The 13,619-nt window shown below is 41.6% G+C and overlaps 1 protein-coding gene across 3 annotated transcripts in view; it reads right to left on the bottom strand.

Moving 5' to 3' along the window:
• Positions 1 to 13,619, bottom strand: part of SCARA5 (scavenger receptor class A member 5) — a 162,014-nt gene that overhangs the window by 116,325 nt on the left and 32,070 nt on the right. The window lies entirely within an intron of this gene.

Below are 13,619 nucleotides of genomic sequence, written 5' to 3'. Positions count from 1 at the left end.
TTCTATCATTTGTTTGTACTTCCTCTGCTTGCTCATTTTGACAGCCAATTACTTGACTTTTGAGCTCTTTGCCACTGTAGAACTCTGCTTCCAGAATGGAGAGACCTATGTCCCAAAATCACTGGGATTTTTGCAGCTGCCAGAGCTATTAGGTGCCCTCTCTACAGCCCCCACACACTCTGGCTCACTGGTCACACACCCCAGGACCACCACCCAAGATGGAGATCCAGATCCAAGCAGATCAAAGCAAAAATGCTTAGCCCCTGAATGGTTGCTTGGTCCCCCTACAATCTGCAGGCCAAGAGCTCTGGAAACAGGCACGAGGCAGCGACTGCAGCCACTGTGCCTCCTCTGCTTCTCGCTCCAGGGTAGCAGCCAGACTGCACTCTTCTATCCTCCCCTGGACCAGCCAAGTTCCACACTGACCTTTTACTTTGTCTTTGGCATTTATGAATTCAGAAGTCTGGAAACCATTACAGGTGTTGGTGATTTACTCTCATGAAGTCTGCTCTAGAGGAGGGGCTCAGCCAGTGTGCTGCAATGGACCCTTCCTGCCAGCCTGCCAGGCTTCCTTCAGCGGGAGATTTATTTCTCTCTGTCACACTTTGTGGGTTCTGTAGCACTAAAGTTTGTTTAGAGTCATTTTTTACATGTATTGGAGGAGGCAGAAGCAGGAGCTATGAGGAAGTCCTGTTTCTACTCTGCCATCTTGGCTCCACCCCCATTTGGGGTTTTCTTGACAAAGATATTGGAAAGGTTTGACATTTTCTTCTCTAGTTCATTTTACAGATGAGGAAATTGAGACAAACAAGGCTAAGTGACTTGCCCAGGGTCACACAGCTAGCTAGTAAGTGTCTAAAGTCAGATTTGAACCCAGGAAGATGAGTCCAGGCCTAACATTCTATCTACTACACCACCTAGCTACCCTAGAAGAACCATAGGACACATGGGAGAAAAAAAACAACCCAGCATGATGAGCTTTGGTTTCTGAGACAGGTGTTAAGAGAATGGGTTTCCAGGTTATGTTCGCAAGTAGAAAAGGTAGTCACAGAAGCCACCTGGCAAGGACATGTGAGCCAAGCTAAGACACATTGAACTGTGTGAACAGCAGCCATCATGTGACAATGGAGGCAGCTAAAGGTAGTGGATGCTGGAGGGCTCTGAGGGAAGGAGGGCAGCTGCTATTAGGTAGGTGTTAGCACCTAGAGCAGCACAGAAAAGCAAGGACTTGCCTCCATGGTGCCATGAATCTTGTCAGGATTGAGTGATGGAGTCCCTGAGGATAGGAAGGAATAGCCAGAAAGGGATCTACCAATGTTCCCTTGCTAAATGATGATGAATGAGGATGAAGCTAAATCACACATGCCTTATACCATAATGATGATAACAATGATAACTTAGGCTAGGATAATGTCTGAGTAGCCTTGGTTACTTGTGGGGATAGAAAACTCAGACACTAATGTTACTTGGGAGACTTCAGTGGGGGTGGATGCAGATGAATGGTAGAGTTCACATAGAATTTTCAAGATGGAACTACATCTGTCATAGTTAATGGACTTCAACAAGCAAGTTTATATTGAATTTTCCATATTAAACTATATTGGTGATAGTTTATGATTTGTGATAACAATTATTATTTTATTGATTATTATTAACAAAAATGGCTATCATGAGGTTACAAGTAAATGTAGAGACAAGATCTCTATTGGTTAGAAAGAGGGCAAGGAAGAATTGATGCATGCAAATCACAGTTCCCTCCAACAGCCTCCCAATCACCCAGGCTTCAAAAGATTCATTAAGGGGCAGTTAGGTGGTACCAGCCCTGAAGTCAGGAGTTCAAATGTGACCTCAGACATTTGACACTGACTAGCTGTATGACCTTGGGCAAGTCACTTAACTTGCCCTGCCTTCACTCCCCCCCCCCCCAAAAAAAGATTCATTAAATCCAGAAGGAATCTTAGGATCATTTCATTCAGAGGTTCTTACCTGGAATCTGTGAGCTTGTTTTTTTTAAAGAATATTTTGATAACTGTATTTCATCATAATCAGTTTTCTTTGTAATCCTATGTATTTTATTTTATGCATTTCAAATATTATTTGGAGAAGGTTCACAAAACCCCCACTGGGGTGGGGATGGTGATCCATGAGGCAAAAAAAGAGTTAAGAATATTTGAACTAATCCAACCCCTTCATTGTATAGATGACAAGGCTGTGGCCCAGAGAGGTTACTTTTATTCCCCCAAACCTCACAGTTATGAAGAAGCCGAGCCAAGAATCAAACAAACCCAAATCCACTAGACCACATACCTTTCCAATGTAAGAAGGTACAGACTGTGCTGAAATTCTGGTACAATGATTTAAAAAAAAAAAACACTATTCAATTTATTTCTGACCACTTCACTCTAAAAACTCTTCTAGCTACCTCTAGTCAGGAGGAAGAGAGTAAGCAGGTGGTCAAAATGTCCAGTGTTCCACTCTAGAGCTGGCCTTGGCCTAAAAGGGAACAGAATTTTTAGAGGGAGGGTAGCTAAGAAGAGACTTTGAGCCGGGAGACTCTGAAGAATTGGACTGCTCCGTCAACCCCTTAGGGTGAGGGTGGAGACCTGAGAAAAAGAAGTCAAATTCAATTAAAACAAGCTATCCAAATGTATAGTGGCCCCACCTAGGAGAGGCTCCATTCTGACCCAGACATATTAGCAGATTGGGATTTAAATAGTCAATTAACTCCTTCATCTGTTTACCCTGCTGGGCTTTAGGCTTGCCCTGAAACTCTTGTGTTAAGAACTTCACTCTTCCCAGCCCAAATGTCAGTAATCTCAATAATCATCATAATAATATGATAATAATAATTATTATTATAAACAACTTCCGGGGATTGTGACTAGACTCTTTCCCTGAAGACAATCTTAGCCAGCTACTCCAGTTTGTTGGTGTGTGTGTGTGTGTGTGTGTGTGTGTGTGTGTGTTGTGATCTTTGACTCTCCTAACCAACCATCCCCAAAAGCTGGTGAGTGACAGCTCTAGTCCCTCCCTAAGAAAAGAAAACAAACAGCCAACAGACAGCAACCCTGACTGAAGAACACCTTCCAAGGCTGTCAGCAAAGAAATAAAAATCATACTTTCAACCCCATAAACATTCCAAGTAACAGACAGCAGGAAGGGATAGAGGCTCTAGCCCCACCCCCATTTTGGATCAAAGAAATTGGAAATGTGCCAGTGCATTCCTGGTTTATCATCTCAGAAGTGTTATGTTAGATGCTCTGTCCCTTTTGTTAGGCATGGCATGTGCTGTAAACAGACACAAAAATCAAAACAAGCCAGGGTGTGAGATGCAAGAAGCCGGGTGGGCCAAAGGCCTGGCCTGGTTATAGAGTCCTGGCTGCTATTCTAACCACATCACTCTTTGGAATAGTCACATCCACTGCCCCAGGGCACATCCCGACATCCCTCCTCCAACCCTGATGCCACAGATTCCTCACTTCCCTTGGCTTTTTTACACAGTGCCCTGCAGAGTTGACCTGGGTACCCCTAAATGTTACTGATGGTTGGAACCCAGAGCATTGGGACAGTTGGATGCAACCTTAAAGATCATCTAATCAAAACCCTGAACTTGGCAGCTCAAGAAACTAAATTTCTGGGAGGATCATGTAGTGAATGATCTCTCTGACACTATAGACCTCCTCTTCCTGATCTGTTCGCTCATCTCTGGGCTTTCATGAGGCCATGCTCTCTTGAATTTCCTGCTAACTGTCTTGATATTTCTATTCTATCTCCTCTGCTGAAGACTACGTGGTCTGATCTCTAACTAGGAGTTACCTCCATGGCTTCATCTTGGGCCCCCTTCTCTCTATATACTTTTTTTTGGTGATCTTATCAACTCCTATGAGTTCAATTATCACCTTCATGCAGAGGTCTCCTAGTTCTATCTATCTATCTATCTATCTATCTATCTATCTATCTATCTATCTATCTATCTATCTATCTATCTATCTACCTATCTATCTATTTGCCCATCTGTCCGTCCATCTATCTATCTATCTATCTATCTATCTATCTATCTATCTATCTATCTATCTATCCATCTATTCATCTATATATCCATCTATCTATCTATAGTATCTCCCCTGAGTTTCTAGTCCTGTTTCAGCAATGGTCTATTGGACATTTCAAACTGAATTTCTGAGAGGCATCTCAGACTCTAAATAGCCAAACAAAGAACTCATCATCTTCCCTCTTTCCCAAACCACTCCACTTCCTAATTTCCCTATTTCTGTTGATCCCATTCTGGTCACACAGGTGACCAGAGCCTCCAGGTCATCCTTGAGATGGCTCCTCACTCTCACGTGCCCCAATAACATAACTATCAGTTGCTTACTCTCATCACTCCCATCTTTATGACATCCTTGCATCTGTTCCTTTCTTTCTTTTTAAATAGCCATCATGCTATTTCAGTCCTTCCTCATATCTTATCTGGACTACAGCAATAGACTCTGACTTGGGGTGTCAATCTTCCACAAGACTGCCAGAGTGATTCCAAACACACAGGTGTAACCACATCATGCCCAGCTCAAAAATCTCTGGCGAATCCCTACTGCTTTTAGGATCAAAGGCAGACTTTTACATTTTGCCATGTAAAGTCCTCCACCATCTGGCTCCAGTCTACCTTTCCAGACTTATCATACATTCCTACCCTTTGTGAACTCTATTATGGGCCTACTTAGCTATTCCTCAGACACGGCACTCCCTCTTTCATCTCTGTGTCTTTGCACAGACTGAACTTCCTTCCTGGAATACACCACTCCTCTGTTTTACCTCTAAGAAGCTCTAGTTTCCTTCAAAGCTCAGTTTGAATGACACTTTATACAAGAGACCTTTAAAATCTCCCCCTACCACCTTGTATTTACTCTGCATATATTTTGTGTCTATTTACCAATGTTTTCCTCAATAAAGTGTAAGCGCCTTACCCTCATTTTTCTCATTGTATCCACGGGGCCTAGTACAGAAGCTCAAACAAAGCATACATTTAATGATGCTGATTGATTGATCGACTGATTGATTGGTTGATTGATTGAACTAAGCCTGGAACCCAAGTCTCCTGTGCCAAACTCCAGGGTTCTTTATACTACCTCACAAACTCTCATGATGTAGAAGATGAGGTGAAGATAGACCTATTCCTATAGAGTGACTAATTGGTCTTATCACCCAAGGCCCACTTTCTAGAGATTAGTGTAGCTTTGAAGGTCATTCTTCATGCACAGAGGAATTTATTTGTACCAATAAAATGCAATTAGCATTTCATTCTTCCTCTCCCTATTCTGCCAATTTAATTAGACATTTATTAAGCACATGCTATTTCCCCCCCCCAAAAAAAGGTAAAAAAAAAAACACAATCCCTACCCTCAAGGAGTTTACAATCCTAATGGAAGGAGATAAAATTCTATAATAAACATAGGCTCAAGATCAATGTGATGTTTTAAGTATGATTTTTAGAAGACTGAAACACAAGCAATTCCAATGAGAAATAAGGGAGAGAGCTAATTAAAGAGGACAGTATGCAGAAGGAACTTATTCACAAGCATCTGTGTGTGTGTGTATATGTGTGTGTGTAGATATAGATAAACAATGGAACATGGAAATAAGGGCTAGTAACTGAAAACAAATAAGTGTCACAGTCCCATAGTGACAATAAAACAAAAATGATCTGAGGTTTGTGATAAATGCTAAGAACATCAGTGGTTGGGTTAGTTATGTTGGAGGCAAGAGGAAGGTCAAAAAAAGGAGTCAGAGCACTAGTTGGACCACGATGGATAATTGAGAGAGAAAAACCCAATCACTTTTGTTTCTCTGCTGAGCGTACTCTTATTATTATAAAGAGAAAACAAAAATGGTAAGCAAGTACTTGAAACCAAAGGAAAAATGAGGAGATGGTGAGATCACACTTAGCTACCCTCAATGAGAACAAATCGCCAGGTCTGGTGAACTCTATCCCAAGTGCTGAAAGAATAGGCAGATGTGATTTCTGAGCCTTGGTGATGGAGAGAGAGGCAGTGTGGTGAAGTGGATAGGGTATTGTGCGTGAAGTTAGGAAAGACCTGGGTTCAAATCCCATGAGTTGTGTGATGCTGGATAAGTCATTTGTCCTTTCTGCGCTCTAGTGTCCTCATCTGCAAAATGAGGGTGCTAGGCATGATGGCCTCAAAGGTCCCTTCCAGCCTTGAATCTTTGATCCTGAGATCTCCAGAGAATGGGGGAAAGATTACAGGATTGGAGTCAAGTAAATGCTGCCCCAATTTTCAAAAATGAGAAAAGAATAAAAGCTTTAAACTAAAGCACAGTTAACTTGACATCAATTCCTACCAAAGTCCTAGAATAAATTATAGCAAAGGGAATCTAGGGGACTTAGATTTAGAGCAGGGATCATCAAGAGCCAGCATGGAGTTATCAAGGCCCACCTCATTTCCTTTTTTTAACAGTTACTAGCCTACTAATGTGGAAGAATGTCAGAGATAGAGTATACCTGGATTTCAGCCAAGCATTTGGAAAAAATTTGTCTTGCTTTTCTATTGGAAAAAATAAATGAACAGGAGCTAGATGCCTGTGTGGCTAGGGGGATTCAGAAACGAAGAGTGGATAAATATCGCCTTGGAGGGAGATCTCTAGAACAGAACACCATCAGGGATCTCTCCTCCACCCTGCCCCACCTTTTTATCAATAATTTGGATGAAAGAATAGGGAGCATGCTTATCAGATTTGCAGGTGACCCAGAGCTGGGAGGGATACATCATTCACTGGATGCCACTCAAAATCCCCAAAGAATTCTACAAGTTAGAATGATGAGATAAATCTAATGAAACACAATAAAATATGATGAAATGTAAAATATCACCCTTGGGTTTCAGATAAGCACACTGAACAGATACCAGGATTGAGAATGGGCACAAGATGACAATTCATAATAACAGCTTACATTTCTATAGCACTTTAAGGTTTGTAAAATACTTTGCACACTTTAACTCATTTGATCCTCACAACTACTCTGGAAGGTAGGGGCTATTATCCTCATTTTACAGATGAGGAAACTGAGGCAAACAGAGGTAAGTGTCTGTGGTGGGATTTGAACTCGTGTCCCTGACTCCAGGCCCTGTGCTCAATTCATTATACCACCTAGCAGCTTCAAGTTCATGTCAAAAAGATCCAAGGAGTTTTAGTGGACTGCGAACTCCATATGAGTCAAAAGAGTATCATGGCTGCCAAGAAACAACTGTAAATTTGTTGTTGTTCAGTTATTTCAGTCTTGTCTCACTCTTCATGATCCTATTTGGGACTTTCTTGGCAATGATACTGGAATGTTTTGCCATTTCCTTCTCCAGCTCGTTTTACAGATAAGGAAACTGAGGCAAATTGGGTTAAAGGACTTACCCAGGGTCACACAGGTAGTACATATTGGAGGCCAAATTTGAACTCAAGAAGATGAATTTTCCTGGTGCTCCATCCACTGCGCTACCTAGCTACATCTATCATAGTTTTAGGTCACATTATTACAGACAGTACTCAGCATAAAGGAGATGAGAGTGCCCCATGTATCCTGTCCTGGCTGGATCACATCTAGAGCATTATGTTTTCCTCCAGAAGGGCACTGATATGCTAGGAGAACATCAGAGAGGGACAATTAGGACAGTAAAAGGATTGCAAAGCATGTTATAAGAGAATTGGACAAAGAACTTGGGAGATATTTAGTCTGGAGTAGAAAAGACAGGGGAGACAAAGATCTTTCTTCAAATATTGGAAGGATTATCACACAGAAGACTTGCTCTGAGTGGCCCAGGAGGGCAAATGTAAAAGCAATGACTAGGAATTCCTGAAAGAAAGACTTCAGCTCAAGAGGAGGTGAAACTTCACAGTCAGAGCTGCTCAAAAAGGTATTTAGGTGGTATAGTAGATAGAGGGCTAGGCCTGGAGTCAGGAAGACCTGAGTTCAAATCCAGTCACAGATGCTTCCTAGCTGTATGACCCTGGACAAGTCACTTAACCCTGCTTGCCTCAGTTTCCTTATCTGTAAAATGAGTTGGAGAAGGAAATGGCAAACCACTCTAGTATCTTCACCAAGGAAATCCCAAATGAGGTCACAAAGAGTCAGACATGACTAAAAACAACTGAACAACAAAAAGTGGAATGGGCTATCTAAGGGGAAAAGGAGGGGGACAGACTCAGTGAATTGCCAAGCATTTATTAAATACTTACTGTGTGCCAGTGAAGGACCACACAATTTGACTTTGGAGAAGGTTGGATCGTCCCTTGTCAGGAGCACTACAGAGGAGAGGTGGACTCTTCTTAAGGTCTTGATTGGACTAGATGACCTCTGAGGTCCCCTCCTTTATTCTATGAAACATAGTAGAAGGAACCCTGGGTTTAGAATCTAAAGACTCGTGCTTGAATCTGAGCTCTGCAATTGGCTTTCTGAGTCATTTGAATTCTGTGGATCTGTTTCCTCAGCTGTAAAATGAGCCAAACCCCTGGAAAAGCAGGGAAAACATATGACAGAGTATCCCCAGGACACCTTCCTAGATAACAAAAGGGGCATATTCACCAATGGCTGAGCAGTCCAAAGAATGATAAGTGGCTCTGGGGCCACCTTGAAGGAAAGTCTCCAGTGGGAAACCACAGGGCTCCGTCCTTGTTTCAGGCAGATTTAACTTTTTTTTAGTTGGTGACTTGAATGAAGACATAGAAAAGCATGCTTTAAACATTTCTGGATGACAAGAAAGGAGAAATAGCTGGAAGAGAGACAGTAGGGATTTAAAAGTATGGCAACTAGCTGGAACATGGGGCAGAAAACCACTGAGATAAAATTTAATAGGGAATTTTCATTAAGTTCTAACAAAACAATTGTAGAAATAAAGGAGGGGGGAGACCTAGCTTTGAAAGATTTTTAAATGTGCCAACAGTAGGGTGAAGCTCCTTTAAAGAACTACTTTAATAGAAGGGTGCTATTTTGATCATAAAAAGTAACAATCCCATAGAGTCTCATACTGATCAGACCAAACCTGGAATGCTGTGTTCAGTTCAGAACATTCCATTTTAAGAGACACACTGGCAAACAAAAGACTATACAGAAGAGGTTGGCCAGGATGGCAATGAGTCAAGAAGCTCGTGACTTCAGGAGAGAAGCCATCAAGAAACTAGGAATGTTTAGTCTGATAAAGAAAAGACAAGACTGGTCTTCATATATTTCTTCAGATCATGGATTGAGAAACACAAGGGACTTCAGAGACCATCTAGCCAACTCTCCTTCCTTTTTATAGATGAGGAAACTGAGACACAGGGAAATAAAGTGATTTACCCAAGGTCATGTGTCTAGTAAGTGACAGGGGTGGGGATTGAACCCTCTGATTCTGTAGCTATTGATCCTTCCACTGAACCAGGCTGCTTTCCTTTATGTATAAGGGATGTTCCAAAAGCCACTTACTAGCAGCGTGACCTTTGGCAAGTCACTTGCCCCTGTTTGCCTCAGTTTCCTCATCTGCCAAATGAGCTGAAGAAGGAAACAGCAAACCACTCAAGTATCTTTGCCATGACTGAAAATAACTGAACAACAAAGTTGAGTATAACTAAAATGTCCATTCTCCAACAGTGCTTTGCAGCATCATAGACTGAAAGAACCCAAAGGAAGCCATCTCCTATAAGCTCCTGGCTTTGCCTAGAAGGAAGCAGGGGTTCAGAGAAAAGAAGTGATTTTCCCAATATTAGGATAAAGCTATTTATCCTAATAAATAAATAATAATAAAGCTATTAATAATTATTATTTAATAATTTTAATAATTATTTAATAATAACAATAATAAAGCTATTAAGGCTTTAAAAGGCACTAAGACTTTGGGGTTATCCCATATTTAAAGGTTGGGAGGGAGAAAAGCTATTTTGCGCTGATTTAGGAAAAGGCAGAGCAAGGAATGATGAGTAAAACTTAGAGGAGAGCATATTTTTTTTTTACTCGATTTAAGAAATAATGGTTAGAGTTGTCTGAAAATGGAATGGACTGCCTTATAAAATTGAGAGTTCCTCCCACCTTCCAGAGAAACTATCACTGGCCTCCTCTACTGTAATGGCTCCCTATTACCTTTAGGATCATATATAAACTCCCCTGGTGGACTTTTTAAAGCCTCACTACCTGGCTCCAACCAGTCATCTGATCTTGTTATTCACTGCTTCCCTTTCCTTCTGGATGTCCCTAACACACCATACTTAACTATCTGTGTTTTTGTCCTGGCTGTGCCTCATGCCTGGAACACACTCCCTTCTTACCTCCACCTTTTAGAATCCCTAATTTCCTCCAAAACTCAGTTCAAGGGCCATCTTCCATAAGAAACCTCTCCCAGTGCCCCTAGCTACTAGTGCCCTCCCTCCCTAATTACGTTCTATTTATTTTGTGGGCATATTTGATATGTATGTACATACATACACATGGACGTAAATGCATAGGTATGTGTGTATGTATACACATATACATGTTTTCTCCCCTGACAGAATATAAGCTCCTTGAGGACTGGTTCTCTTTCATTTTTCTCTTTTTTCTCTCAGTCCCTAGCATAGTACCTGACACAAAGTAGGACCTTAAAAATTGTTTCTTGCTTGATAGAAGGATGCTTGAGAGGTTAGACAATAAGACCATTAAAGTTCCTTTCTAGTGCCCTGCGGGTGGGACTGGCACCATAGGATTTTCTGTTTTGTTTTGTTTTGCTTTGTTTTATAGCTACAATATTGGAAAAATTGTCCTTGTTCCTGGCTCAATGAGACACTCTCTGTCATGATAAATCCACGATCTGTCCAAAGAAAAGTTCCTAGGCTTCCCAGGTCTGTTTATTAGAAACATATGAAACATGAAAGTCTTCCCTGACTGCCCAAGAACAGTCTTCTGTCCTTTTTCAATGAGTCACCAAGTAAGCAGGGATTAGGCAGAGATCTAGCCTGGCTCTGTGATCCTAAGCAAGTCACTCAGCCAGACTATCTAGCTGTTACCAGACTAGAAGCTACAAGAGGGCTAGGAGAACATTAGCTAAACTTTGTATCTCTCCCAGCTCCTAACCCGTGTTCTGCACATAACAGGGATTATTCAAATCTACTTCTGCCATGGAAACAAATAATTTATCATTGTTTCAACATTGGTAAAAGCTCTCTGTGCTCTAGTTTTGTTTTTATTTGTTGGGGTGGGAGCCGCTGAGCACAGGGCAAAAGGTAGCACAATGGACAGGGCCCTGGGTCTAGATACAGGAAGGCTCATCTTCCTGACTTCAAATGTGGCCTCAGACTAACAGTGTGACCTTGGGCAAGTCACTTGCCCCTGTTTGCCTCAGTTTCCTCATCTGTCAAATGAGCTGGAGAAGGAAATGGAAAACCACTCCAGCATTTTTGCCAAGAAAACCCCAAATGGGGTCACGAAGAATCAGACACGATTGAAAACAACTGAACAACAAAGCTGAGCTTAACTAAAATGTCCGTTCTCCAACAGTGCTTCACAGCATCATAGACTCTGGGCACTGAAAGAACCCAAAGGAAGCCATCTCCTGTAAGTCCCTGGTTTTACCTAGAAGGAAGCAGGGTTTCAGAGATGTGAAGTGATTTTTCCAAGGTCACACAGCATAACTAGGATTAGAACCCAGATACCCTGATTCTCTGCCAAAGGCTTTTCCAACAATACCATATTGGTTTTATTGCAGAGAAAAGTTAAGAGTAGGATAGCCAGACTCCAGGCTAACCTCCTTCTGCTGTTAGCCTTACCTGAAAGAAGGCTCCTCATGGCCAGACCTTGTTTTTTTCTATTTGTATCCTCTTTGCATCCACAGTGCTTAGTACCTTACGCAATTAAGAAATGCTTTTTTCCATACATACATTCATTTATTCATGTATACATGCTTTCATTTATTTATTCATGTTATTTAGACAAATTTTATCTAAATTTGAACTCATCTCTTCTCTCAATCTACCCCAATATTTTCCCAAACCGCTTTTTTCTCTGTACTTTAATATTTATGCCAGTTACCTAAATTGGATACATACACAGTGTCCCAAAAGTCTTTGCTTAATAATCTAAACTTGGTAAGATTTAAACTGCACTAAGATTTTTGGGACACCCCAACTTACTTGCTTCTTTTATCTAAAACTGTCAGTGACCCTTGAGGTCTGACATGTTAAAGTCTAAGCTGCTAGCTTAGACTTCCAAAGTTTTCTCACTTACAAAATCAGTGCATTAAATCTAATGGCTTCTGAAATTCCTTCCTCTCTAGATCTAGGAACCTATGATTTCCATAATCTGGCCCCTACCTATCTTTTCAGCTTTCTCTTGCATCACTTCATTACATTCCCTGGACCACCACCAAACCCATGCTTTGCATAGGCCTCCCCACTCTCTCCCATTTGATGTTCTCCTTTCTCCCCTCTGCTTCTTAGAATGTCTACCTCCATTCAAGACCAAGCACAAACATCATTTCCTGCAAGAGACCTTTCCTTTTCCTTCTCCTCCTCCTCCTCCTCCTCCTCCTCCAAGTTGGGAGCATTCCTACCCTCCCTCTGCCAAAAGAAAATAGATTTTAAAAAAACATAATTTTGTACAATATTCCTCCAAAGTCTTAGTGCAATTTTAAGTGCATACCTTAAAGCTACACTAGGACCTTTGGGACACCCTGTATAAATTTTGTATTTACTTACCTGTGTGATAGGCCATATGTCATTGTGGCCAGAGGGATGAGCTAGGAGCCAGGAAGACCTGACTGGTCTTGCCATTCTTAATTTTGGCATATTCTGGCTGTGCGACCCTAAGCAAATCACTCAGCATTTGAATACTTGACTAAAAAGTGTGGACCTGCATTGATTTCCTTGTCCAGGAATTCTGTAGACCAGTGAAATCAGAGATCTAGTCTCCACTTAACTGTTGTTTCCCCCAAGTAGAATGTAAGCACCTTGAGGACAGGCACACACCCCCCACCCCCACCCCATTGCTATCTTTGTATACCAAGCACTAGAAAAAAGATCATCACACAAAAAGTCACATAATAAATGATGGTCAGATTGAATTAAACCAACCCTCTAGTTCAGTCAAAGAGCAGGACCTACTTGCTGTTCCCTGAATGCACCATGGGCATTCCTGCCAAGGTACCTTTGCTCAGGTCATTCTCCTTTCCTAAAATGCCCTTTACCCTCTTCTCTGTTTATCTAAGTTCTGCCCAGTTTGAGTCCTCCTCTTCCAGGAGACCTTCCCTGACTACTCCAGTCCTCAGAGATCTCTCCTTCCTTCTCTGAATTCCTTTCTAAACCATTTACCACTTTCTTAGTATTTACTTTCTCCTTTTCCTAGTCCTTTATCTTGGTGTATATCCAGACTGCCCACCCAGACTACAAACCTCTTCAGGACAGGGAATGGTTCTCATATGAAATGAACTCAAAAGCCCTCACTCTCCTTGGTACTCTACAGACTGTCAATGTCCTTCTTAAATTGCATTCCAGGTGACACTTTTCCTAATCTAGTAGGACTCCCAGAAGCCCCCTTGGGAATCAGGGTTAAGTCATTTATCCAGGGTCACACAGCTAATAAGTGTCTGAAATTGGATTTGAACTCAGGTCCTCCT

This window comes from Petaurus breviceps, unplaced genomic scaffold (genome assembly GCF_028583685.1).
Source record: "Petaurus breviceps papuanus isolate PSGF00001 unplaced genomic scaffold, PetGlider_PUasm1.0 90845, whole genome shotgun sequence".
NCBI lineage: Eukaryota > Metazoa > Chordata > Mammalia > Diprotodontia > Petauridae > Petaurus > Petaurus breviceps.
Note: the sequence above shows the minus strand (reverse complement) of the source record. Positions and strands in the feature narration are given on the sequence as shown.